This window comes from Sciurus carolinensis, chromosome 6, assembly GCF_902686445.1.
Source record: "Sciurus carolinensis chromosome 6, mSciCar1.2, whole genome shotgun sequence".
Lineage (NCBI taxonomy): Eukaryota > Metazoa > Chordata > Mammalia > Rodentia > Sciuridae > Sciurus > Sciurus carolinensis.
The window spans coordinates 18,392,663-18,419,461 of NC_062218.1; positions in this window are offsets into that span (position 1 = coordinate 18,392,663).

Consider the following 26,799-nt stretch of genomic DNA (forward strand, 5'->3'; position numbering starts at 1 on the left):
TAAAAAGTAAATAAACCTTGCCTCTGAATCATTGCCCTTTTAAAGTGGTGTTTGTTTATTATTTTTCCATTAAGAGATGAGTTTATTTTCCCACCTCTTGAGTATATGTAGACATATGACTTTTTTGGAAATATGTAAACACAATACAAGCTGAAACTTGAAAAAAACTAGAATATTGAGGATTATCACTGAACCCTAAGGTCATAATGAATCAATCCTAGTTAGGCTGCTGAAGGATATGAGGCTATGAGGAAGATAAATACAATATCCCAGCTTTATTCAGCTTTCTGATGACTGGGAATGTGAGTGAGGCCATCTTTGATCATCTATCCAACCTAGGGCGTGACGTATAGGAAAGTCTGGGTAAAGGAAATTGAGAGAACACAAGCCTAAAGTATTTCTTATTCAACCCAAAGAATGTAGAACTGAGACATATTCCTTGTTTTTAGCAACTAATTTTACAGAAGTGTTATGTCATAAAAGCTATGTGTTGTGTTGCAACAGTTTGCAAAATGCAAATGATATAAAGAGCAATTTGGTTCATTAGATCCTTACATAATCCTTCCTGTGGTGATTGAACCAAAGAAACATGGAGGGTTTCTGGACAAAGCTCAAATTGGGTGATTATGAACTTAGAATGAGAACAATCATCATCACAATCATCATTGTAATCAATCATGAAGCTGCCTAGAAACAGAATAGGTGAAAGTTGAAAATAACCAGGTTTGGATGTCCTTCAGTAGGGTACAACATAATGAGAGAGGAAACGTGTGTAGGAAGTGATTATACTACTGAAGCATATAATCAGATCTGTGCAAAAAAGAGAAATGAGAGCATTTTGGGCAATGAAGTTAAGATAAAAGATCATAGGTTTGATGGATTCCTGATACCAGAAGAATTCAATAGTTTTTGAGTTGTGTGTTTCAAAAAGAAATGAAGTAGAAAATTTAAAATGGTGTCTTTTGAAGTATGAATCTTAAGATACTAACAGGTTGTAGCTTTTAATAATTTGAAGGTCTATGGTTTTTATCTAACATGATAGATTAAAATAAAGCATACAATTATTAAAGGAGAGAAAGTTCATAAAATAAGTGGCCAGGTGATTGGAATGATACAAGTATAGAAATCAACAAGATTCCTAAGCATAAACAAAAATTGGAATTTATATACTTTGTGTAGAAATACAAATAATTTAACCAAATCATGAAAAAAATCTGTTAACTTTTATTATGAAGATATGATACTACATTGACTTGTAACATGATTCTAGGAATATATAATATAAATTTTACCCCTACTTATAATTTATAGTATATAAACAATTTTCACCACAAAATAAGAAAAGCCAAAAAGTGTTACTTTGTAAAATTATTAACAAAATGCCAATGATCCAGATGCTAAAATCTTTAAGGAATTAGAAATTTTTTTACTATATTATGTCATAGGAAACAGAAACGGATATTAGATTTTAAGGATGAGGGATAGATATTCTGCTAGAAGTATAAATGAGAACTGAAAAGTTGTCTTCCAGGCTTTTGGTAGGAGAAATTAAAGTGGAAAAACTTCTAATTCCTCAAATTTCTTCAAGAGAGGCAGCATCCTCAGTAACCTCTGGATATCTGTCTCAAACGGAAAATGAACAAAACATCAAAAATGATATAAATCAAAAAGACTACTCATGTTAATGATAATGACAAACTGATGCTAGAAGTCACAATGGAATAGTTTTTGGAATAAAGCAGAGATACTTATGGGATCAGATTAGGAGATGTAAAATTATATGGTATTGTGATCCTCATAGAACTGGAATTTTCATATCCTAAAAATAATGCATTTCAGTAATGCCTAAATACTGTCTACATTCAGGGCACTATGCTAGGTACGCTGAAGGATGTTGCAGAGTTAAACATCACTGTGATAGCGATCAATTAAAGAATGAGAAAGAGAAACACCAAAGGGAGAAGAAAATTTGCTTGGTATTAATGATACATGCTGCTTAGTAATAATGATGCATGCTGATATGAATTAAAAAAAGAAAGAAAAAAAGTAGTTAATCAACAAGAACATAGAGGGAGGTTGTAATCCAAATTGCTGCAGGATAATGACATCGGTCAGAAAAAAAAAGTATTTAAACTACAGGCAGGAAAGCAGCAAAACAAATATAGAATAGAAAAGAGGAAGAAAAAGAGAGAGAGAAAAAAGGAAGGAAGGAAGAGAGGGAAGGAAGAGAGGAAAGGAAACAGATAATACACAAATTTGTCAGTAAGGATATTGATCAAATGGATTAAATGAGTCAGCTGAGAACAGAATTTGATGGGTTCTGGTTGTGATTTAGTGGTAGAGTATTTGCCTAGCACATGTAAGGTTTTGAATTCAATCCCCAGCATTGCAAAAACAAAATAAATAACATGATAGGGAGATTGAAAATGCATGAAAAAAAAAGGCACGAAGAAGAATATGCTGCTTACAGGACACTCACTGAAAATGCCCATATGGAGAGATTTAAAATAAAAAAGATGGAAAATACAGCACATGGTAAAATTAAAAATTAACATCAGATAGTTATAACAACTATTAGTAAAAGGAGGATCAAAGGTAAAAATTATTACTATAACTGAAAAAATCTCAGTGAAAAAAATGTTCTAATGATAAAGAAGACATAATTTTTGTTATGTGTGATTCTCAAAAATAGTCTCAAAATCAACTACAGGATCTGAATCTTGTATAAAAATTATTGAACTTTTTCTCTTAAAGAATAAAAGCTGCAAAGTCATTGACACAAAATTCTGCAAGACATTTTTTAATGGAGAAGAAAACTTTAGTAGTAACAAAATTTAAAATATGTACTCTAACGTAAGTTAATAATGTAAGTCTTATATCTTCATAAATGTTCCTTTTTCTATATCATTTATTTATAATTATTGAGAGTCTCTCTATATTAAGGCAGTTACATAACATTCCACATATAATTCAGGCTTTTGATTGGCATAATTGATCAATGTTTATTTAGGATTCTTTAAAAATTAAGTCACTATAAGAATCAATTTGCATATTCCTGTAATTGTTACTAAAGATATTGAAATGACTTTCCAATATGAAATCACCAATTCCAAATGATTTCACTGGTGAACACTATATTTATTTAATGGATTATGTTAATCTTCAAAAATATCTTTCAGAAAATAGCAACAAGAGGCACTTCTTAAGTCACCCTATGAATCTACTGTTACTCTAAAATCAATACCAAACAAAAATTATGACCCAGAATCCTTAATAAAAATAGATGAAAAAATTCAGAAGAGCACCTTAGCAAACTAATTCCAAAAATTTTGAAAAGGCTGTCTACCACAATCAAGTAGGAATTATTACAGCTATTTAAAACTCATTCGAATGCAAAATTTAATTGATGTAATCTATCATATCAACAGGACAAATAAGAAAAAGCATATTATTATTATCAATAGATACAGAAAATATAGTTAAGAAAAACCAATATCCATCATAATAAAAACTCTCAGTGATCTGAGATTAGAAGATTAAAAGAGCATTTCCCCAACTTGATAAAGACAGGGGGTGGTGGGGGTGAGACAAGAATGGAGGTACTTTAGATTATGTAGAGGGAAATGAGAGGGGGGTATGAAAAATGGTGCAGTGGACAGACATCATTACCCTATGTACATGTATGATTACACCAATGGTGTGAATCTACATCATGCACAACCAAGGAAATGAAATGATGTACCCCATTTGTGTACAATGAGTCAAAATGTAGTCTGTAAAAATAAAAAAAAATTAAAAAAAGAATATTATCAGAAATGTATATCTAATATCAATATCATTCTCAGTGGTTAAAAAAAAAAGTAAGCTTTCCCTTTCCTCTTATTATTCCTGTCAACATTAAGCTGAAAGACCAAGGAAATCTAATGTAGAAAGGAAAAGAAATTTAAAAGCACACAGAGCGGATGGATGAAAACAACAACAACAACAATTGTTCACAAACACCATAATTTTTTATGTAGAAGAAACCAAAGAATCAGCAAAGGCTTATTTTAAATCTACAATATTAAAGATAGATGCTATTTGCAAAAAATAAGCTGATCAGTAAACAGAATTGAATGGCTAGAAATAAACTCACACAAATGTATATATAATCGAGACAAAGGAAACCCAAATATGACCTGCAAATTCAAGAGACTTCTAAGCGGTAGCACAGACAGGAAAAAACCTAACATACCTAGGGTTCAGTGATGAATTTTTAGGCAATATCAAAAGGAATAACCATGAAAGGAAAAGGAAACAGTAATATGGAGCTTAGGAAAATTCCTTTTTTCCTTCTCTGCAAAATGATACTGTTGGTGGAAAGAAAAATATACCACAAACTGGGCAAAACATGTATCTGATAAGAGACTATTATCCATATATAAAAATAGCACATAACTTATAAAGAAAGCAATTCAACTCTAAAATGGGCATCTTAGCAAAGACTGCATAAAAACAACTAATAAACATATTAATAGGGAATCCTCATCATAAGTCAATAGCCACAAATTAAAACAAAAATGAGCTATTACTGCATGTATATTATTATGACTAAAATCCCCTAACTGACAGTAAAAATGCTAATGAACATGGACAATAATAGGAATTGTCATTCACTGCTACTGGAAATGCAAAATGCTGCAGCTGTTTGGAAAAGAGCTTGGAAGTTTCTCACAAAAGTAAACATAGCTTTACCATGTGTTGCAACTATCATACTCTATGTCAACACACAAACCTGCACTTGAATTTTTACCACAGCTTTATTCGTAATTGCCAAAACTGAAAGAAGTCAACTGACCTCGAACAGATGAGTGGTTAAATAATTTGTGATACATTCAGAAAATAAGATGGAAAATTAATATATTTCATAATCAAGAAAAAAAAGGATAGTGTTATCATAAATGCACATTGCTAAGTAAAAGAAGTCAATCTTCCAGGGTTACATATTATAGTTTAAACTTTATAAAATTCTGAAAAAATAAAATGTCTAGAGATATAAAAATATCTGTTTGCTAGGGGTCAAAGAGGAGGAGGAGAGGAATAAATAGATGAAGCACAGCAGATTTTGGGGGGTTCTGTGAAACTTCTGCAAAATTCTGAGGATACATGTTATAGAGGTTAGAATAAAAATCTTGTACCCTACTGAAAACTTTGAATTTTTATTAACTATGATGTATCACTGTTGTTCATCAATTACAGATAAATGTATCATATTAATGCAATCTTGGTAAGAAAGTAACTATTTAGGTAAAGAGGAAGAGTGGCAGAGAGGAGATACATGGGCATTCTGTACTATCAGCTGAATTCTTAGATAAAAATACTATAAAAATAGCAAATCAATTTAAAAATGGAGAGTCATTAGTCAATAGCAACATGTTCCGGGGTCCCCTCCAAGATGCTCAGAAATAGACATTACACTGTACTCTGTACACATGAAGTCTTCCTCTTGCTCACCCTGCTAAATCCTCATAGCTTTCATGACCATGCCAAGATTTGTCATATTGTTTCATCTACAATGACAAGAAAGAGTTCAGGAAATACATGCCCAACAGATAATTGGAAAAATAAGTTGCTAATTAAATGGTTACAATGATAAACTTTATCAAGTATTAGAACAATTTTATCTTTCTTTATTGACATTAGTCTTGCCTTCTTTTCATGTACTGTTTACCACGCTTATACCAAATTACTTCAAATTTTATATTCATAACCTGGTTACTTTCCCAATGTCCCTGTTTCCCTTGTGTGTTCTGTATAGTTTCTTATTCCTCAGTCTCACCTCAAAGAACGTTTTGCTATAATTGCTCCCTGTCAGTACTTCCATGGTATGTTTCAATTGTTTCTAGTTGCAATGAATATATTTAGCTTTGGATTATAATTACTTTAGTGTCCCTTTCTCCTATAACCATGTGAGCTAATCAAGACCACAACACAAGGTCTTATTTCTCTTTCCACAAGGCTTTATAGAGTTTTAATTTTATCACTAGTACTGTGAATAAAATAATGGACTCTTATCTTTGCATGAGTTATGTTAAAGAAAACCTCTGTCTACCTATTTTAACCAAAGCATTCAATATCGGCAAAGTTCAAGACAGTAGGCAGAATTGTGGTGAAGTAAGCAAGGAATAATTGCTAGGAGGCAAGACTGTAAAATATGCATATATTTGATATTGTAAAAAACAACTTATTCTGTTTGTACAGTCATATATTTTACAGACTTGGAAAGTGACTATAATCACTCCAGTTTTCTCCATGGATAAGATTAATGTATTTTTAATATTATTGTAGTGAGATTAGGTGAATTAATAAAATATGTAATAATCTATACTTCCTTGGCATATGTGAAGCACTTGAAAGATGTTATGTCAAATTTCTGTAAATTTAAGGAAAACTTTGGAACACAGGACTCTAATCCCAGCTCTGTCCTTTTTAAGTGATTTGACCTTGAGGGAGTAATGCAAAATCCATTATGAAAAACTAATATGTGGATTTGATTTGTGTCTTTATATGCCATAAGATTTAAACCAGCATCTGGTACTGTGGTTGCTTAGAAAATTTGATCTGTTGCAGGGGAAAAGGAACAGTTGTTTTAAAACATGAATCTTGTGGCCATTCCTAGGCCTTTTATTTGATTTTCAATTCAAAGCATTGGTGGGACATATCACAGAAAAGATTATCACTGCCAATGTTTAGACATTAAATATACTGACTCATGAGAAGGTTTTGGACATCTAAGGCATCAAGGAATCAATTATATCTCTAATTTCTATAACTGCTACAAGACAGTGCTACTAGAAGTCTTTACACTTGATTAATAGCAATGCATAGTTATTAGAAGAAAATGCCTGTATTTCTCTTTGATTTCTTACTGCATTCACATATGCCAATTGTCACAGAGAGTTTATTCAGCTGGACATTTGGGACATGCGATCTGTATATTTACAGCTGCTCCAGAAGGAAAAATCTTCTCTGTATTTATATATTTTGTGTAGCGAGGTAACACGGAGGACAATTTACACTTGGCAGCCCTTGTAAGACTTCTTCCTTCTCTGAATTAACAGAATGATGGATAGTTGTGAAATCTACAGCACCAAGAGTTTCTGTTCCAAAATGTGAGCTATTAAGAATAAAATTATTTTTATTCTAATTACAAGTTCCATATTTTCTATATCCAGAAAATTGCCAAAATAAACCTTGAAAATATGTGACTCTGTACCATATTGTCTCCATCCCCCAGACTGACGGCATTTGGCTTATACTGCAGGATTCAATTCTCCTTTGTATTGAAATGCTCTACTGCTGACTTTGTAAGGGCAAATGAGGCTTGCCGAAAACTCCATCCAGTCGTGTTCTTCTGTAAATGCGATAATTGCCCCCATTTGACTACTGATTCATTTGGCCTTCATATAGATAATTAAGAATCACAGACCTGTGGTAATGACCTAACCACATGGTATTCTGAACATTTGCAACATCCTGTTTAAAACATACCAATTAAATTAACCACACTGTGCAGAAGCTTTGTTTAGTGTTTAAATCAAATAGTATTTTTTTTTACATTTATACTTGAAGGTGGGAGATAGGTACCTTTGTTGAGTTATGATCAGTCTTAATATATTACAGTGTTAATAAGTGTGTTTCATTTTACTCTAATGAGCATGGGGTTTCTTCTAATTGCTTATGTAGAATTTACAGATTTTCAGATATACATCTTTATTTTGACTTATTACAATGAAGTATATTTTATATTTGATATTTGTTTCAAGTGACTGCCTGAGGAAAAATAAATAAAAAGTAAATAAATTCACTTATAAAAGGAAAAAAAAGATCAAATAATTCAATTATGTATAGGTAATATTACTTGGCAAGAGATTCTATTTGTTTAGTTGGTTAAATTGATTTTGATAATATTTCAGTTTTCATTCATTTTGGAATAATTCATCATAAACTAAAGTGGAATAGCATTAATGCTTTGCATTTTCACGACAAGTATTCAAAGAATTTAGCATTTGACTCTAAAAGTTTATAAATTAATTGTATTACATTTAGTTAAGAGGAAACTTGAATCTCCATCATAAGAAGTTAAATGAGGTAGAGAGGAAAAAATTATTTGATAAACATTATTTAAACCCTTAGCTTCTTTTCCAAAAGAATGTTAAAGTTTAATTTACTCTCTACAAATGTACCAAGAGCACCACTAAACTCAGTAATTATGGTTTCCTCCTGAAACTCCAGCAAATAATCTGTTGGATCTTATTCAACTGTAGTAACCCCAGGCCCTGTTACTACTTTAAAATTAGGAGAATGAACCTGAGACTTTACAACACATCTCACATATGGGTTTCTGGGAAAGATTATACTAACATATTTTAAATACAGTACACATAAAGAAGAACATGCAATTCTTTGGATTTATGGATTTTTTAAATATGAAAACTTGGAGTGATGACAACACTCTGAGAACAATTCTGCACATTAATCCAAGAGAACCAAAGAAATTTCACTTTTAATTCTTGAATTGAGACTCTGAGTCAAGGAAACCTTACCTCCCTTCATAACTTTAATTCAGTGAGATAATCAAAAATCTGAAGGATTAACATATGGCTGAACATTCGGTTCCTTGCGGATGAAAGAGATATCAAAAAGTAAAGTGATTGCATAGGAATTTAGACATGCTGTCTATCTTTCTGGGAATTTTCTCTGATTATGCCCCTAGCCTGTGGGAAGGGTCTATGATTTATCTAACTGATATATTTAGACAGGAAACAACTTTATGAAGTCAATTAAAATCCATTTTTATTTCCTCTTGAGAAAAATATTCCAAATAAATAGTACATGCCTCCTCATCTTGGGTCTCAGGAGATGATTCTTACTAATCTTAGGGTTGGAAGTTGTAAAGTGATTTTAGACCCCCCCCTTCCTGATTGAAACAGAGTTTGAAATAACTTTCTTCTTTCGCCTATTAGTTTTGAACTTGAGTGAAGAAAAGGAGTATTTTATTAGTAACTCTTCAGTGTCAACAATGGATGGAGCTAGTGATTTAAATGGAAACATGATTCTTTCCATGGAACTGTAGCATTTCACTCTGAACTTCCTTCTTATGTTATAAGGGACAGACAGACAAAAATTGGGGATGGGGCATGAGGTTAAGAGAATAATTCTATAAAATGAGCCCACTGTGCTGACTCCCACATGTTTTCTTTTCTAAGAAGCAATTTATCTGTAGCTCTGCCTGGTTTAAGTGAACATGATTATTCACATTCCTCAGCACACCTCCTGTTATCTGCAGGAAAAAGGCAGGCCTGAAATAATGTCAATAAGAGTAACATTTACTGAGAAGGGGAAGACTTTTGTAACCTCAACATAGGACAGGTTCTGGAACTCAGGGAGATAAGGATAACACGCTTAAACATAAAATCTATAAAAAAAAGTTCCAAGTTGAACTTCTCAGCATGGATCAACCTGACCTAGAGTGATCATGGCAGTGGGGACTTGAAAATCTAATGTCATCCCACTGTCACTCAAAAGTCAAGAGGTGGACCTGGCTGGGACTTGCTAGAAACCTCTCTGGGATTCCCCCGTAAAATGAGTGCAACAGAGGCATGCTGTCCCTCTTTGCTCTGATAGGGCCCACTCTCTCCCTTGAGAGTAAGTATCCCCTTTCCCCATTTCCCATCCCACCTAATAGACATTATCTGTAACTCCAAGTGATTTGCCTGAAATCTTTCTGACTTGATCACCACAAGAATCAGGATTGAAGGTGCAAGGTCTCCATGCTGCTTCAGTTTCACAGAAGGCCCCATCCCCTGTAGCAAAGTGATTGCATTTTCAAGGCAAGAAAGTTTCCCCCCCAAATCAAATTCTACACCCTAGTGCTGTTTGAAAACTAATTTCACCCACCTATCTTGCTTGATTGTTGAGATTTGTTTTTTGTCTCTGTCCTCTACTTCAACTTCTGCATGTGACAAAGTTCTGCCTCTATTGTCTGCCGAAAGTTCTGTGAAGATTTCCTGCTCCTCTGCCACCTCAACTCCTTTTTTTCTACCTTTATCATATATAGAACCCATTGTAATAAATTCTATACATAATAAAAACAAAACATTGAATTCATATTTCTAAGACGTAGGCCATTATATTAATAACTTTTTACTTTTCTTCATTTTTTATTATTACAGACTGCATTTTGATGCATCGTTCACAAATGGGGTACATCTTTTCATTTCTATGGTTGTGCACAATGTAGATTCACACCATTTGGGCAGTCATACACGTACAGAGGGTAATAATTTCTGTCTCATTCCACCATCTGCCATAGCCCCAACCCCTCCTCCCTCTTATTTCCCTCTATGTAATCTAAAGTTCCTCCATTTTTCTCTCACCCCTCACCTCCCCACCCCCATTGTGTATCATCATCCACTTATCAGGGAAAATATTTGTCCTTTGATTTTTTGGGATTGGTTTATTTCACTTAGCATGATACTCTCCAATTTCATCCATTTACCTGCAAATGCCAGAATTTAATTTTTCTTTAAAACTGAATGATATTCCATTGTGTATTTATACAACATTTTCTTTATCCATTCATCTGTTGAAGGGCATCTTGGGGTTGGTTCCAGAGTTTACCTTTGTGAGTTAAGCTGCTATAAACATTGATGTGGCTGAGTTACAGTAGTATGCTAATTTTAAAAATTTACACCCAAAATACAAAGAACCCAATCAATAAATGGGCCAAGAATCTGTACAGACACTTTACAGAAGAAGATATACAGGCAATTAAAAATATATGAAAAAGTTTTCAACATCTCTAGTAATTAGAGAAATGCAAATTAAAACAACTCCAAGATTCCATTTTACTCTAATTAGAATGGCTATTATCAAGAACACAAGCAATAATAGATGATGGCATGGATGTGGGGGAAAAGTCACACTTGTACATTGCTGGTGGAATTGCAAATTGGTGCAGCCACTCTGAAAAGTAGTTTTGAGATTTCTCAGAAAACTTGGAAAGGACCCACCGCAATTCTGACCTACATTTTACACCAACCATACCCTAAATAGACTCCTTTACTAAGACCTGGTACCAGTCAATGGAATTTTGTTTCAGTGAAATGACAAGGTCCTTGAGGATATGGATTGTGCTTTACTTGACCTTATATTCCCAATATATTCACATTGTTTAACCTAAAATGAGTTCAACAATTATTTTTTTTAATTAATGCAAAAATTTGATCTTATTCATCTCATACATCCAATAATAAAAATTTCAATACCTCTTCTATTTTCTGTTAGCATTCCATTTTCAATTACATGTCAATGGGTAAATGAATGACAGGGACAAAATTAGATATCAGAACGGTACAAAACTTACAATTGAGAAAGATTACATGTGCGTGTGTGTGTGTGTGTGTGTGTGTGTGTGTGTGTGTGTATTTTTTCCTTTGGTTAATATTAAAATCTTATGACATCTTTTATTTTTAAATAGAATCCCATATATTAAGTAGAATATGGAACTAAAAAAGGGAGCATAGATCAAGAATAAAAGTCTATTGCAAATCTACATCATTACTTATAAAGATTAGATTTAGTGAATAGTTCATTTTTTAAAATTCTGAGATTTTTCATATCTCATAACAAATTTTATTTGGTACCAGAGATTGAACCCAGAGTCACATGACCACTGAGCTACTTCCCCAGATCTTTCTATTTTTTTTTACTTTGAGAGAAGGTCTTATAGGTTGCTTATAGTGGTTTTAAGTGGTTTTAACTTTTTAAGTGGTTGAGGCTGATTTGGTACCTGTGATCTTTTTGCCTCAGCCTACTGAGTCCCTGGGATTACAGGCATGTACCCACATGCCCAGTTTCAAAAATTCTTGTGGGATTATTTAGCTTAGAGTAGAGGGATATAAATATACTCCTGTTGCCAACGTGGTTCTGACATGTACTCTCTATTATCACTCTTTCTGTCAAAAGAATACTCCCATATTTATAATTGTACATTTCAAATAAACAGAGAATGGCAGAACTCTAAATCCCAAAAGAGACTGAGTTCATCTAAAATATGTAACCTTTTGCAATCAGCAGTGGTAATGGTTAGAGTTATTGGAGTAAAACAGTTGGACTCTGGATTAGATCTTTACCATGATCATGATTCTCCTTTATCTAACAGAACTGTTATGAGGATCGCAGGAGATAATACAGCAGAACTTTCAAAATTCTAAAGTGCTCTTGCTATTATTTTAATATTTGAAAGTAATGCTCCCAAATTAACCTTATTATCTCACTCTATGCCTCTTCTCATGCCAGAGTAGCATAGAGTTGAAGACTCTATTTTGTCAGAAGAATGTACATTCAAGAAGTTCTACTACCTATTCCAGATCTTGAACCTGGTGCAGTGATTTTATCCCTATGAACTCCAGTTTCCTTATCTTTGCAAGAACCAATAATCATTATGAGAGAGTATAATTAAAACCAATTAAAAGCAATATCATTCTGAGACAGTACAATTAATTATCAGATGGCTTGATTCTATACCTGAGACATAATAATAAGTGTACATAATTAGTAGAGAATGTTACAAAAAAAATCTTGATTAAGATAAATTCTGTCTTGCATATGTTTTAAAAACACTTCTACCACCCTTCACCTATCCAAACCTATCTCCTCAAAATTTCTAGTAAAAAAAAATATATATTTTAATCTCTCAAGTTTCCTCATCAATCTCTATTAGGACTACATTCATTTAGATGCTAATATTTGTTAAGCTACTTACTTATTCACTGCATCAAATGAATTATCAAGTAATATAGAATCTACTTGCTAAATACTTCATTTTATATTCATTCAACTATTTGTTGAATATCTAGTATATCCTAGACTTTCTAGAGTAAAAATTAATAAACCAGGTGTTATAGATTCACTCATTTTAATTTGGGAGAAAAAAGGTACATAACCTAGTAAAAACATCATAAGAGATAGGCATTCTGAGAACTGAATGAAGAGATGTTCAGTGTGTGATTAAGGCAGTCAGAAATAACAGGCATCGTCAAATACAGAATCTTCTAGTAGCTAAATGTGTAAATAGGATGGAAGTTGAGTGTGGGCGATCATAGAGGGGTAGAGAAGTAAACAGGAGAAATTAGATCATGTTGAGTACTCAAGATTTACACTATCATTTTGTATTCAATGAGAAGTCAATGGAAATTTTTAAGATCTACAGATACCAGTGTGAAGATGGAAAACATGGAAAAATTCTAGATGTATTGGCATCCCAGGTGATCTGATCTCTGACCTTCTGAATTTTTACAAATAAAAAATTCAAACTAATGGCAATTCAAAAAGTCCAATCCACGTTGAAAACATGCTATTACGAATTTGCATTTGAAGGTTATTATGAACTGAATATCTAGATTTTTTCCAAATTCCTACATTGAAACTCCAAAACTCAGTGGGACTGTTTGTGGAGTAAGGTAATTAAGAGTAATAAAAGTGATCAAAATGAAACCCTAAACCAATAATATTGCTGCCCTTAAAAGAAGAGGAAAAGAGGTAGGCTCTCTCTCTCTCCATGAATCAAGACAGAAAGGCCCTATGGGGACACTGGATGTAAGCACTCATCTTCAAAGCATGAAGAAGGCCGTCATCAGAACCAGCCTATCTTGGCATGGTGATCTTGTAATTAATACATTTTTGATAAGTCATTCAGTCCTTGGTAATTCGCTGTAAAGACCAAGCTGACTAAGAGCAGATGAGAACATCTGGTTGTGCAGAGGTCCAGGCAGAGTCTGAACACAGAGTGCCACCATGCTACACTTGGAATCAGTCTCAGATTTGTGATCTTTCAATGCCTTGTTCTTACAGCCATGACCTTCCCTACAGTCATAAAATGTAAAAGTATCTTCTAAAAATGTGTAAAAGTCAGTGAATTCAGCAAGCAAGCAAGAGTCACAGGAAGGCTCCAACATTAGAAACCTGTCAACCATGTTGAAATGTACTGACAGAGGTTAAGTTTCAAAGTCTAAGCTTAGGGTGCACACATCAAGGTCTACAATGCACATGATGATTCCTCCTGCAAAAATAAAGGAAGCCATTAAATATATATTATCAAGTAATGGGCATAGGGATGGCAAAAGTGATTGGGATCTTTGGATACATTTACTGCATGATTATATCCTTTATTTAGCCTAATGTAAGGGAGTATAAATTCCCTCTCTCCAAAATTTAGCTATTCAACTCTTTGTCAAGGACATTCGTGACTCATATAATAAGATTAGCCAGTAGTTTGGAAATAGAATATTAAGATTTTCTGTTAGAATTTATGAGTTAGAAAATAAAAAGAATGAGGACAGACTTTTAGAATTTTTTTGGCTTATGTGTTTGTTTAATATTCTATTTGGATTGAATAAATATAAGATGACAGTTCCATTTGCTGAAATTGAGATTTCTGGGAAAAAATAATTTGGCTTGTGGTTGAATATCACTTCAGTGTGTCTCATACAATTTACATTTCTGTTCTTCCCCATTGCCAGTGCCATCATTTAAGAATTTAACATATTTTATAGCTACATGCTGCTCCTTTAGTTACCAACTCAGTTGCTTCAAACCATAATCTTCAATATCATATTATAGTTTGCATGTCGGAAAGATATTTGGATTCCAGGCCTAAAACTTAATAGCTCTATAAATTAAGAAAGCCATTTAACCTGTGGAAATTCAGTTCCTTCCCATGTGGCAGATAATAACTACCTCGCAGATTTGCTAGAAATAAAATATATAGAAAAGCCCAATTCTAACACTTGCCATATATTTGCAGAACTGTTTTACTTTGGATATATATATCCCAAAGTTAAAAAAAATATATATACATATATATATATATATATATCTTTTATATGTGTGTGTGTGTGTGTGTGTGTGTGTATCTTATATGTGTGTGTTTTATCACTGTATCTATTCTGATTTTACCTACCCTACAAACCCTACCATATTTAACCCCATGGATGTATGTGGAAAAAAAACTTAACCTCCTTTTATCTCAGTTTTAAAAGCTTAATGTTAAGTATACATAGAAAGTTAAACAAAAAAAAAAAGATAATACAAATGAATGATATTTTATATCATCTCAGTGCAGTATAAGCCTAGCCATTCTTTTCTTCCTCTTTTTATTTGCTCTTTTTAGATATATATGACAGCAGAGTGTATTTTGATATATTATACATACGTGGAGTGTAGATTATGTTAATAAGGCCCCATTTTTGTTGTTATACGTGATGAGTTTCACAGGTCATGTTTTCATATATGAACATAGGAAATTTACGCCCGATTCATTCCAATGTCTTTCCTATTCCCAGTCCAGCTTGCTTCCCTTCACTGCCCTTTGTCTAATCCAACAATTCTTTATCAATTGTTACTATTTCACAAAGAGAGAAAACAAGGAAACAGAAAACCGCTAGGGGCTTACTAATACAGAACACTGCTTACTGTGTAATGGCAAAGGAAAGTCTTCTGTTATCTATAAACTTTGATGTTTATTGTTCTGCAATAATTGGAACTTCCGAAAGACAGAGAGTATTATGAAGAGCCTTTAATGGAATTCAGCCATTGTTAACATTTTTGTGTGTTTTATTCAAATTTTTACTTAAACACATATTTTCTTTTTACTATGACCTAAAATATTTTAAGTTTACTTTTACATTTTCCAGGTACCCTTTATTATTTCAATACAATTATTTTCCATGAATTTTTATAATTTTGAAACCATTTTATCAGAGGTTGATATTAAAATATAATATACTTCTCCCATATAATTTTATATATGTAATATATCCATATATATATATATATATCTTGATATTTCAGAATATTTTTTTAAAATACATTTTTACAAAATGGATTGTACACATACTGTTTAACTGTTTGGGCATAGTTTTCCAAATTGTTTTTGTTTAATTGTTTTTGATAATTCATGCTTTATACAAAGTGTGGTACTACTCTACTCACCAGCATTTATTGTTATAAATTTAATGTACTTCCTAGTTCTATAGATGAGGTATAACTCTTTTTCCTCCTGAATACATAGAACTTTTCCTCATATTTTTAAAATTACAGATTTTTTTCTTATGAATTTTTACTTGCTTATGTTTTGGGATCATCATTCATTTTATAAATGTGTAGATCTTAATAAGCTACAGTAACATTATTAGTCAATGTGTTTTCTTATAAATGAAATGGATATTTAAATATGGTAATATAGTTAAATGTCTCTTTATTTTAACAATTATATGTGTGTGTGTGTGTGTGTGTGTGTGTGTGTGGTGTGTGTGTATGTGTTTGTACTCTTCACTATTTTTGTTCTGTCTTTTTAAATCCAGACCACATCAAGTTCCCTTTTTAAAGTATATTTTTAAATGTTGATGGATATTTATTTCACTTATTTATTTAAATGCTGTGCTAAAAATCAAGCCCAGTGCCTCACACATGCTAGGCAAGTGCTCTACCACTGAGCTACGACCCCAGCCCTCACATTTCCCTTTTAAGATACCAAAAGCTATTATCCTATGGACTATTTGCTATAGTAGTTACTCTATAAAATGCCTTCGTAAAAATGTATATGCATGTTTCTCTGTGGGAGCTAATTGTATTTCTTAAATGATCTTTGGAATTAGTTCTTATATTTATCATATATGGTGAAACTAAATGAAAAACTAAAACAAAATGCCCTTTAAAATATTCAACTATTTCATGTCAGTCTAGGATCTGACTTCCTTAACAAGACCCCTGAAGTACAAGAAGTTAAATCAATAATCAACAAATGGGATGAATTCAAACTAAAAAGCTTCTTCTCGGCCAAAGAAACAATCAGTAATGTGAAGAGAGAGTCTGCAGAATGGGAGAAATTCTTTATCGCACACACCTCAGATAAAGCACTACTCTCTAGGATATATTAAGAACTTAAAAAAACTTTACACCAAAAAAACAAATAACACCATCAATAAATAGACTAAGGAACTGAACAGACATTTCACAAAAGAAGCCATACAATCAATCAACAAGTACATGAGGAAATGTTCAACATCTCTAACAATTAGAGAAATGCAATCAAAACTCAGATTTCATCTCACTCCAATCAGAATGGCAATTATCAAGAATACAAGCAACAATAAATGTTGGTGAAGATGTGGGGATAAAGATATACTCATACATTGCTGGTGGGAATACAAAATGCAGCAACAATTATGGAAAGCAGTATGGAGATTCATCAGAAAACTTGAAATGGAACCACCATTTTACCCAGTTATCCCACTCGTTGGCATATACCCAAAGGACTTAAAATTAGCATACTGTGGTGATGCAGTCACATCAATGTTTATAACAGCTTACCTCATAATAGCTAAACTACGGAACCAACCTAGGTGCCCTTCAACCGATGAATGGATAAACAAAATGTGATATGTATATGTATATATATAATGAAATATTACTCAACTTTAAAGAAAAAATGAAATTATGGCATTTGCTGGTAAATGAATGGAGTTGGAGAATATCATGCTAAATGAAATAAGCCAAACCCAAAAAACCAAAGGTCAAAACTTTTCTCTGATATGTGGATGCTAATTCACAAAAAGTGGGGGTGGATAGGGAAGAATAGAGGTACTTTATTTTAGTTAGAGAGAAGTGAAGGCAGGGGAAGGGACTTGGGGATAAAAAGTTCAGTAGAATGAAACAGACATTAATACATCACATACTTGTATGACTTCATGATGGATATGATCCTACAATATACAATATACAATCAGAAAAAAATGAGAAATTACAGCCCATTTATGTATGATCTATCAAAACACATAAATTCATTCTGCTGGCATGTACAACTAATTAGAACAAATACAAAAATTAAAAAAATAATAACAAATTCAATAATTCCTTTAATTAAAAAATACTCAACTATGCCTCCTTGGTTTGAATACGTGATGCCCCACAAAAGTTCTTTTTCTTTTTTTTTTTTTTGGGTGCTGGGGATCGAACCCAGGGCCTTGTGCTTCCAAGGCAAGCACTCTACCAACTGAGCTATCTCCCCAGCCCCACAAAAGTTCTTATGTTAATGAAATAATATTCAGAGGTGAAATGAGTGGATTGTTAGAACTATAGCATAATTTAGTCCATCCTAGTTTGTAGCAGGTGGGGCATGGATGGAACAGGTGGGTGACTGGCAGGTGCCCTGTAATGGTTGTTCTTCCTGTATCCACTTTCAGGTCTTTCTTTCTGCTTCCTAGCTGCCATGAGTCCAGCAACATTCCTCCATCATGCCTTTCCACCAAAATGCTTTGCCTTACTTTGGGTCCAGAGCAATGGATTTGGCCATTCGTGGACTACATCTGTGAAAGTGTGAACCAGAATAAACTTTCCCTCCTCCTTTTCATTGTTCTTATCATGCATTTTGGTTGCATTGACAAAAAGATTATTAACACACTTCTAAATATACAGATCACTTTATTTATTTAGTTAGTTAGTTGAGATTGCAATCTGTTTTTATACAGTGTAGTGAGTGCAATTGCAGTACACAAACTCGTTTTTGTGCCTTCCTGAAATCCTTGCTGATCATGAGGCTGAGGTGAGGAGGACTGCAAATTCAATTCTCACCTGGACAATTTAACAACAACACATACCAGAATAAATTTTTTTAAAAGTGCCGGTGGTAGGCTGGTGCAGTGGTACACATCTGTAATCCCAGTGGCTCAAGAGGCTGAGGCAAGAGGATCATGAGTTCAAAGCCAGCCTCAGCAAAACAAAGCACTAAGCAACTCAGGGAGACCCTGTGTCTAAATAAAATACAAAATAGTGCTGGGTATGTGGCTCAGTGGTCAAGTGCCTCTGAGTTCAATTCCCACTACCAAAAAAAAAAAAAAAAAAAAAGAGAGAGAGAGAGAGAGGGAGAAAGAAAAAAAAAAAAAAAAAGGGCCAGTGGGGCAAAACTCAGAGGTAGAAGACGTAGAATGTGGGAGGCCCTGGGTTCAATCCCAAGTAGTACCAAAAAGATACATTTACTTCTTCTAAGACTTATCAAAGAAAATCATAGAATAATTGTTCAAACATCTTTATAAGTCATAAAGGACCAATCATGTTGACTTGCACTTTTAATAAGCATTAAAAGTATTCATCAATATACAATTAAAGTATTGCACATTGATATTACAAAACAATAATCAGCTACTAAATGTACTGTAATGTGTATTAATGAAATAATTACATTAATACTTATGTATTTATTGTGCTGACTATATAACAGGCATGGTTCTAAGGACTTTACTTCCAACAACATGTTTGACTTTGACAACATCTATATTAGGTGGGACCATTTTATCCCCAAGATCACACAAATTTTAACAGAGGTGCAAGAATTCTGTTAAAAGTTCTGTGGCCCTAGAGTGCACAATCTTACTCCATTTGCTATATTGCATAAATAACTATGCTGTACTTATTTGGGATTAGGAAAAAATAAATAACAAAATACCATCTTCTAATTTAGGAAATATATTAATAGAGAGAGGGAAAGAGAGAAGGAAGGGAAGGGAGAAGAGAAAAGTGTAGCGTAAAGATAGAGATGCATGAGGAAGTTCTCAAAGTTTCTAAAAATATTCACACAAAGTTAAATGTAGAAAACATATGGAAGGTGGAGTTTATATTAATTTTTATTTGTTATTTATCTATCAATAAAATTTGGAATAAATATCCCTTTAAAACCCACTAATATATCATGTGGTAATGAGAAGTTCCAGACTTTTATGAAAGAGAGAAAGGATTGCCTGAGAGGAGAACTAACCACAGCATTCAGCAATGCTAACTCTTGCTTGTGATTGTTTAATTTTAAAAATTTTTAACTTGTTCTAATGTGTTGTACATGATAGGAGAATGCATTTTTACATTTTGAAAGATCATTTGTAAATGGAGCATAATCTCTTATTTTTCTGATTGTACATATTGTAGGATCACACTGGTCATGCAGTCATATATGTACACGAGGTAATAATGTCTGTTTCACTCTGTTATCCTTCCTACCCCCACACCTCTTCCCCTTCCTTCACTGAACATTGGATAAATGTGCACATAAGATTTCCAGTTCCTCGAAGGACATGGCTAACCAAGACTAAAATTTGTATATAAAATCAGTTGTTACCATTTCATTTTAAGTTTCCACTCCCTGTGATTTGTTTGACCTCATTCTTATGGGTTTATGTATATATCTCGAAAATTCACATGACAAAATCTCACCCTAGAACCTCAGACTGCAGACAATTTGTAGAGATTAGCTTTTTAATGAAGTGATAAAGGTGACGTGAGGTGATCTGAGTGGGCCATAACCCAATATGACTGGTGTCCTAATAAGGAGAAGAGGCACAGAGGAAGCAGGTGCATGGGATGACTGTGGAGAAGCAGCAAGGAGGGGGGCTATCTACAGCTCAAAGAGAGAGGTCTCAAGAGAGCCCTACAACTTCTGCCCCTTGATCCTCAATATCGAACCTTCGAAACTGCAAAAAAGAATTAATTTCTGTTGACTGAGCCGCCCTGTCTCTGGAATTTTGTTTTGACAGCCCTGGCACACTAAAGAATTCACTAATAGATGTCAAGTTGCTTCAGGGACTGTTTCTTCTCATATGCCCCACAAACCATGACATGGGGTCAAAAATATGCTATAGATATGGGTTTGTTGCTCTCTGTTCTAGAGGATTAGTTTCCAAAGTGGGGACTGGAGACCAGCATCATCAGCACAAGCTAAGACCTTTCTAGAAATTCTAGTATCTGAGACCCCCAGATGCAATGTGCACATGCAAAACAGGATCTGGCAGAGCAATCTGGTTCAAAACTCACTCCAGGTGATCTGATGCATGTGAAGGTTTGAGACAAGCTCACCTAGAGTCCTGGCAGGTGACATTCGTGAGTGATGCCGTCCAGGTGTAGGACAGGAGGAAGGGTCTGTTATCATGGCAAACTGCAGAAGGAATGCACCTCCACTGGGGTCTCGGCAAGCCAGCAAGCAGATCAATGCCAAATGGGATTTAGTTACCAGAAATGCATTTTCAGGTGGACGTTTCCTAGATTTTAAATGTCAGTGGCCAATTCTAACAATTGTTGGCAAACTGAATAAAACATGCTTGCAGACTTATTCCGTTCTGTGTGGTCTCCAATTCATAAGGAGTTCGGAGGTGGGTTGTGTGGGAAAACTTTGATTGCCCTTTTACCTACAAAAATTCTTGAAACCAGATACAAAGAAAGGGAGGAGATACTAAAGAATTAGCATGTTTTTTCTCTTATGTGTGGTGCATTTTCTATATGTTGGAAAAGAGATTTAAATATGAAACTATTAAAATATATTGGTATTGTGTATTAATGAGATAATTGTGCCTATAACTCCTTTTGCCTTCAGTGTACATTTTAGACTTTATGCTCTTCTTTGCTCTGTGTTCTGGACTATCCCGTGGTAGGGCTCGGATTTTGGCTCTTTTACAAATAAGGCAGGCGTATTTTTAATAGCAGGTCTCTGGTCAACTGAGGTCTGATTTCAGAGCCCTTGCTGCTCTGAGTGTCACTCCCACTGCCATCTGTGCCTTGTACGTGGGGATTTAAAAATGAAGAGATGCTGACTGGGATAGTTTCTCCTCCACTGACCATCTGCCACAGGTGCTGGAAACAGCCCGTATAGTAGTCAATCTTCAGATGAAAGGTTGAATTAGCTGGCATGAGTTTCTTACTAAAATTGTTATACCCACTGTTTGAAAAACACATTCTCCTGCTGGATCTAACCTAGATTTTTGGAAGCTGTTTTCATGTTTGAGGGGATTGTCTTGCTGTTGTTTGACTTTGGGGGAACCATTAAAAATGAATGCCAAAGGAGAAGAAAACTTTTATTATGTTATTGATGATTATAAGGCAAGAACCTATGCAAAAGACCTGAAAAACTTGACTCTTACTAACCCCTTTACCTGTATTACTCTCCAGGACTGCAACTGAAGACTTGAAGTTAATACTTTTTTTTTTTTTGCTACTAACACTTCCTTGATACTAACTCTGAAAGAACATGACAGTCCCTGCAAGTAAAGGACAAGAAAAGCAGAGAGTAAACTGATCCACAGTAACACACTCTCAAACCCGAACACTCTAACCAGATAGTTCAGATGTTATACTTTACTCAAAGCAGTTAAAAAAATCACATAGATTTTTCTTTATTTGGGGTAAATAAATGAATTTCCCTTTATAATCCAATTGTTAAATTTTACATACAAACACTCTTAAAAGATTAAAATGACTCTTTAGAAAGAAATTTAATAAATTTAAAGATAAAGATGAAAGTACTGGTTTGGAGCAGTTAGATATTTTCTCAGAGTTGAAAACCAAGATTATGGCAGAGTTGGAATGGAATTCAAAGTCTACTGTCTTCATTGAATTCTTGATAGTAATAGTCTTTTTCTCCACATTTAAATCACATATCCTTAAGTACATACCTTCTACATAAGTCAGGTGGACAATGGATGACATTTCTTGCTCATACCCAAATTCATCAAGAGTCCAGATTTGAGGTACTACTCCAGTATAAATACTCATTGCCTGGTTAAAAGGGAAATCAACCCTTCATAGTCATTAGTATTAGTCTTCCTGTTTCAGCAGATTAAGTATTGAATTTGTGAATGAGGGTAAGATTAACTTCTGGAACATGGGGAGGATGGCATAGAGAAGAGTCCCTTGATTTAACAAAGCCTCAGATGAAAAATACATAGCAAAATCAGTCCTTTGCTCAGAAAATTGCACAATTTAAATCATTATTTGTCCTATAAGAAATGATTTCTTTCTATGACATTGTTATATTTCCAAAGTTTCTACCATTCTATCAAATTCTGCTACTCTGAGATGAGAATCTGGTCCCCCAAATGTTTCTGCAGATGTTCAGATATATATGCATTTCTGGGAATCCAGAAGTGGTGTCCATGTGACTTGCTCTCAGTATCTAATCAAGGAATGGAATACTGAAGAATATAGAAAGTATTTTTGATTAGTATTTGACTTCTCTTTCTAGATTTCATCCTAAAGTTATTTGATTCATGTTGACCCTTCCTACTTCAAAGCAGTGCTCTGAGATCTCTAGGACAAAATATTTTAAAGCAATGAGTAACCTGTTTTAACAAATACAATGTGTGCTAGTATTATGTCAACTTAATAAAAATAACTATAAATGATAATCAAAGGCTTAAATTTTACTTTAAAATCTTAATTAAGTTTTGCAACTATCTTAATATAAAAGAAAAATTAAAGCTTAGAGGTATTTAGATGCTGAATACAGTTTGAAAATACCAATTGAAAATAGCAACAAAGGTTTTATTATTGATTGAATGCAAGTGCCTCAAATTTTCATAAATTCAAATAAAGCTATTCTGTTTGGGCCTTCCCTGTGTATAAGAGACATCATTGTTTTTTTTTTTCTTATTGCACTTTCAAAGTATAGAAAACAATAGCTACTATTTATTTTGGGTTCCACATTTATCATATTTTCATATTCTTTTCAGTTACAACATTTATTTTATCATCAATTTCATTTTAAAATTATGTTTATATATAACTTTTATAAGCAAATTGTTAAGGAAAATTGAATCATTTTATGATTTTAGGAAATAATTTGATACAAATTGAACATTTTATAAATATCTTTTTGACAAGTACCTTCATCATTACCTACATCTTAATACTAGTATTCAGAAAGACTCATAACTAAGATTTTATTTTATGAAATCTAACATCCAATATGAGTATCTTGGTCTTTGGGCCATTTCTGAAAATACATTAGATTATATCCATTGAATGTCAGCAAATATCATTAGTTTTCTTGTATTCTTCGTATGAATGACCCTAAACAACTGGACAAATATAATATAACATTTGACATTTACTATAGAATCAGGAGGCATTCTGAAAGCAAAATATAATGAGAAAATATATTCCGTTATATTATGGTTTCATTTTATTGTTGAAACCAAAAGTAAGAAACAATTGGTGCTTTAAAAAAGGATGAATGAAATAAACTAAAATCCTCTCAATATGTGCTCCTGTATGTTTACTTTGGCAGAGTTAAGATTATAATTAAAATATAATAGCAGAAGTGGAAAGCATCAAAAGATAGGATTAAAATAAAATATTCCGAAGGATTAATTTCCAATGCTAATATAAGATATTACTAAATTTTGAAAGTACTTTTAAAACATTTACTTCAATAACTGATCTGTATAATTTTTAAAATTCAAAAATGGAAATCACAATGCATGACATAATTTTAATGATTGTTTGTCTAAAGAAGTTTTATTTGATAGCAATAAAAAAGTGTTTAATCCCCCAAATAGCGATCTTAGAATAATTTGTCATGCAAGAAAATCATATCCCCATGTACTACTGGTGTTTATCTAACAAACATTTCTAAAATAAATATATAACACTTTTTTGAAATATTGTAAAATTTAGAAATATTTTTGGGCTCAGAAATTTATAGTTTTCTTTTATTAGAGCTGTGTGATCATTCAAAAATGTAGTTATTATCCATTACTAAATATAGCCATATGAACTAAGAAGCTATTTCAATGAATAAATGGTGATGAGCTTTCACCTTTTATGAAAATTTATCTCATTATTATGTTACCTTTTTTCTAATCCACAATTTTATTTATTATTGCAATAAGTACATATAATACCTTCATGACTTTAGTAACTTGCTGATTTTTATCATTTTTCCTATGAGTTTTTTTTTTCCTTTCAGCAGGAGTTTAATGACATTGAATTTTGTCTGTTAGGAAACAGAAACCCAAAACTATCCAAAGCCATAAATTGACACTAACGTTCTATGTATTTTAAATAACTTTGCAAATTCCTGCAAATAAAAATCCATTCAGAATCCAATAAAAATGTTTATTCACTTTTTATAATACGCATGCCTCTACTATGTTGTAACTGTAGAAAACAGTAAATGAAGAAAACTAAATTTTTGCTTGCACAAAACTTTCATATCAGGTGAAAAATTACATAAACATATGTACAAAATTTCTGACTTCCAGTTCATGTTCACTGCCATCCTAGGCAAACCTGATGTTCATAGACTGTTGACATATTGCAGGTTTATTCGCTGCCAAGGAATTTTGCATTGTTTATGTGGAACTATGTACATGGAACACTGTTCTAGAAGCTTGAATGTTGGGATCACAAGTTAGCTGAAATGACACTTTCTCAGAGAAATCTTCTCAGTTTTCCCATCCAGACTACTCACACTGACGGTTCATTTCCCCAAAAACAATATTATCTACCAACGTTTTATTACCTTTGAAACACTTAACAATTTATTACGTATATACATAAAATATATATATGTAATTTTATTAACTACATGTATATGCATTTAATGCATTAACAATATTAAATATGATTAAATTTTTGAAAGTGTGTTTATTTTCTTATTTTCTTATTCAAATATTTGCTTATTTCTCTATTGTATGCCCAACAAACCATAATCTTCTGGAGATCCAAAATCATTTATTAGCCTTATTTCTTTTTTAAGAATGCTTTTCAGGACATAATAGTCTTGCAATGTTTGCTAAATGTATAATGCATCAACAAGTTCTTTTTTTTAATAACTCTTAGAAGACATTGAAAAGTTTTAAATCAGGGGAAAACAGTATCTAATCCACAGTTAGGGATATCATTGTGCCTTCTTGCATAAAAAAATCAATTGTTTATTCCTGTAACAATTGTGATGGGCTGACAGATCTGGCTCCATGAGAATGTTATAGGCCAGACTCTAAGGGAAATGACTAAACAGACTCCATTTTGCTCTGAGACTCCATGTTATGTAGGAAATAAGTTTCTCCCTTGGGAACACCCTGCCTCTGTATCCATCATCAATTACTTGGTGTGACTGTTTAATAATATACAATGGCAACTCCTATGTAGTGAAATTTGCTCTCTTTTGATTCCTATTGCTCCTAAACAATGTACCATGTGAACAGTGATTGTGTGGATGTTAGTAACCAATCTTTAATTTGTACCTAGATAAGGGTCATTTTGACCCACTTCCCCCTCTGTCAATGATCTCATGATGTTAATGTGTAATTTTTAATCACAGCAACAGACACTTATGATGAATGTGATTTTTGGTATAAGAACCTCTACAACCCTGTGGTTGGGGCTGTTCTCCCAGCAGTCATTTTTTGGGGCATTGTGTGAGTCAGTCAGTTGATTGGCTTAATAAAGACTCTCAAATTTGTACTTCTCAGTGGTGATCAGTCTGTTCTTAAGTTGCGCCCCATAACAAAAACATGTCTTTATAGTTCACAGATGCATTGTAAGGGTGTTTTCCCATTACAGTTTAGGTTAATTGAAGGTGAAACCCATAGGTTTGATCTAGGAAATGTTAATGCCTAATGAAGAGCCATGAACAATGTTTGCTTTCTGAAATATTTGTTGAATGATTAAATGCCTTGTGAGTTGCTGGTATTTAGTTAAGAAAAATGAATACACTGATTAGAGGATTCAAGTTCAAATGTTAAATGTTTAATTTCTAATTTTAAAGACTCTTTCACAATAATGAAGGCATACTTGCAAACAAATTATCAAATTTGCGGTGCCATAATGTAAAACAAATTGACAACTAGATAGTCCACGATTCTGATATGAAAGATGACATACAAAACACTGTTTTTTTAAGAGTCGTTCTATATAATTTTTTTTTATTTGGTCAGT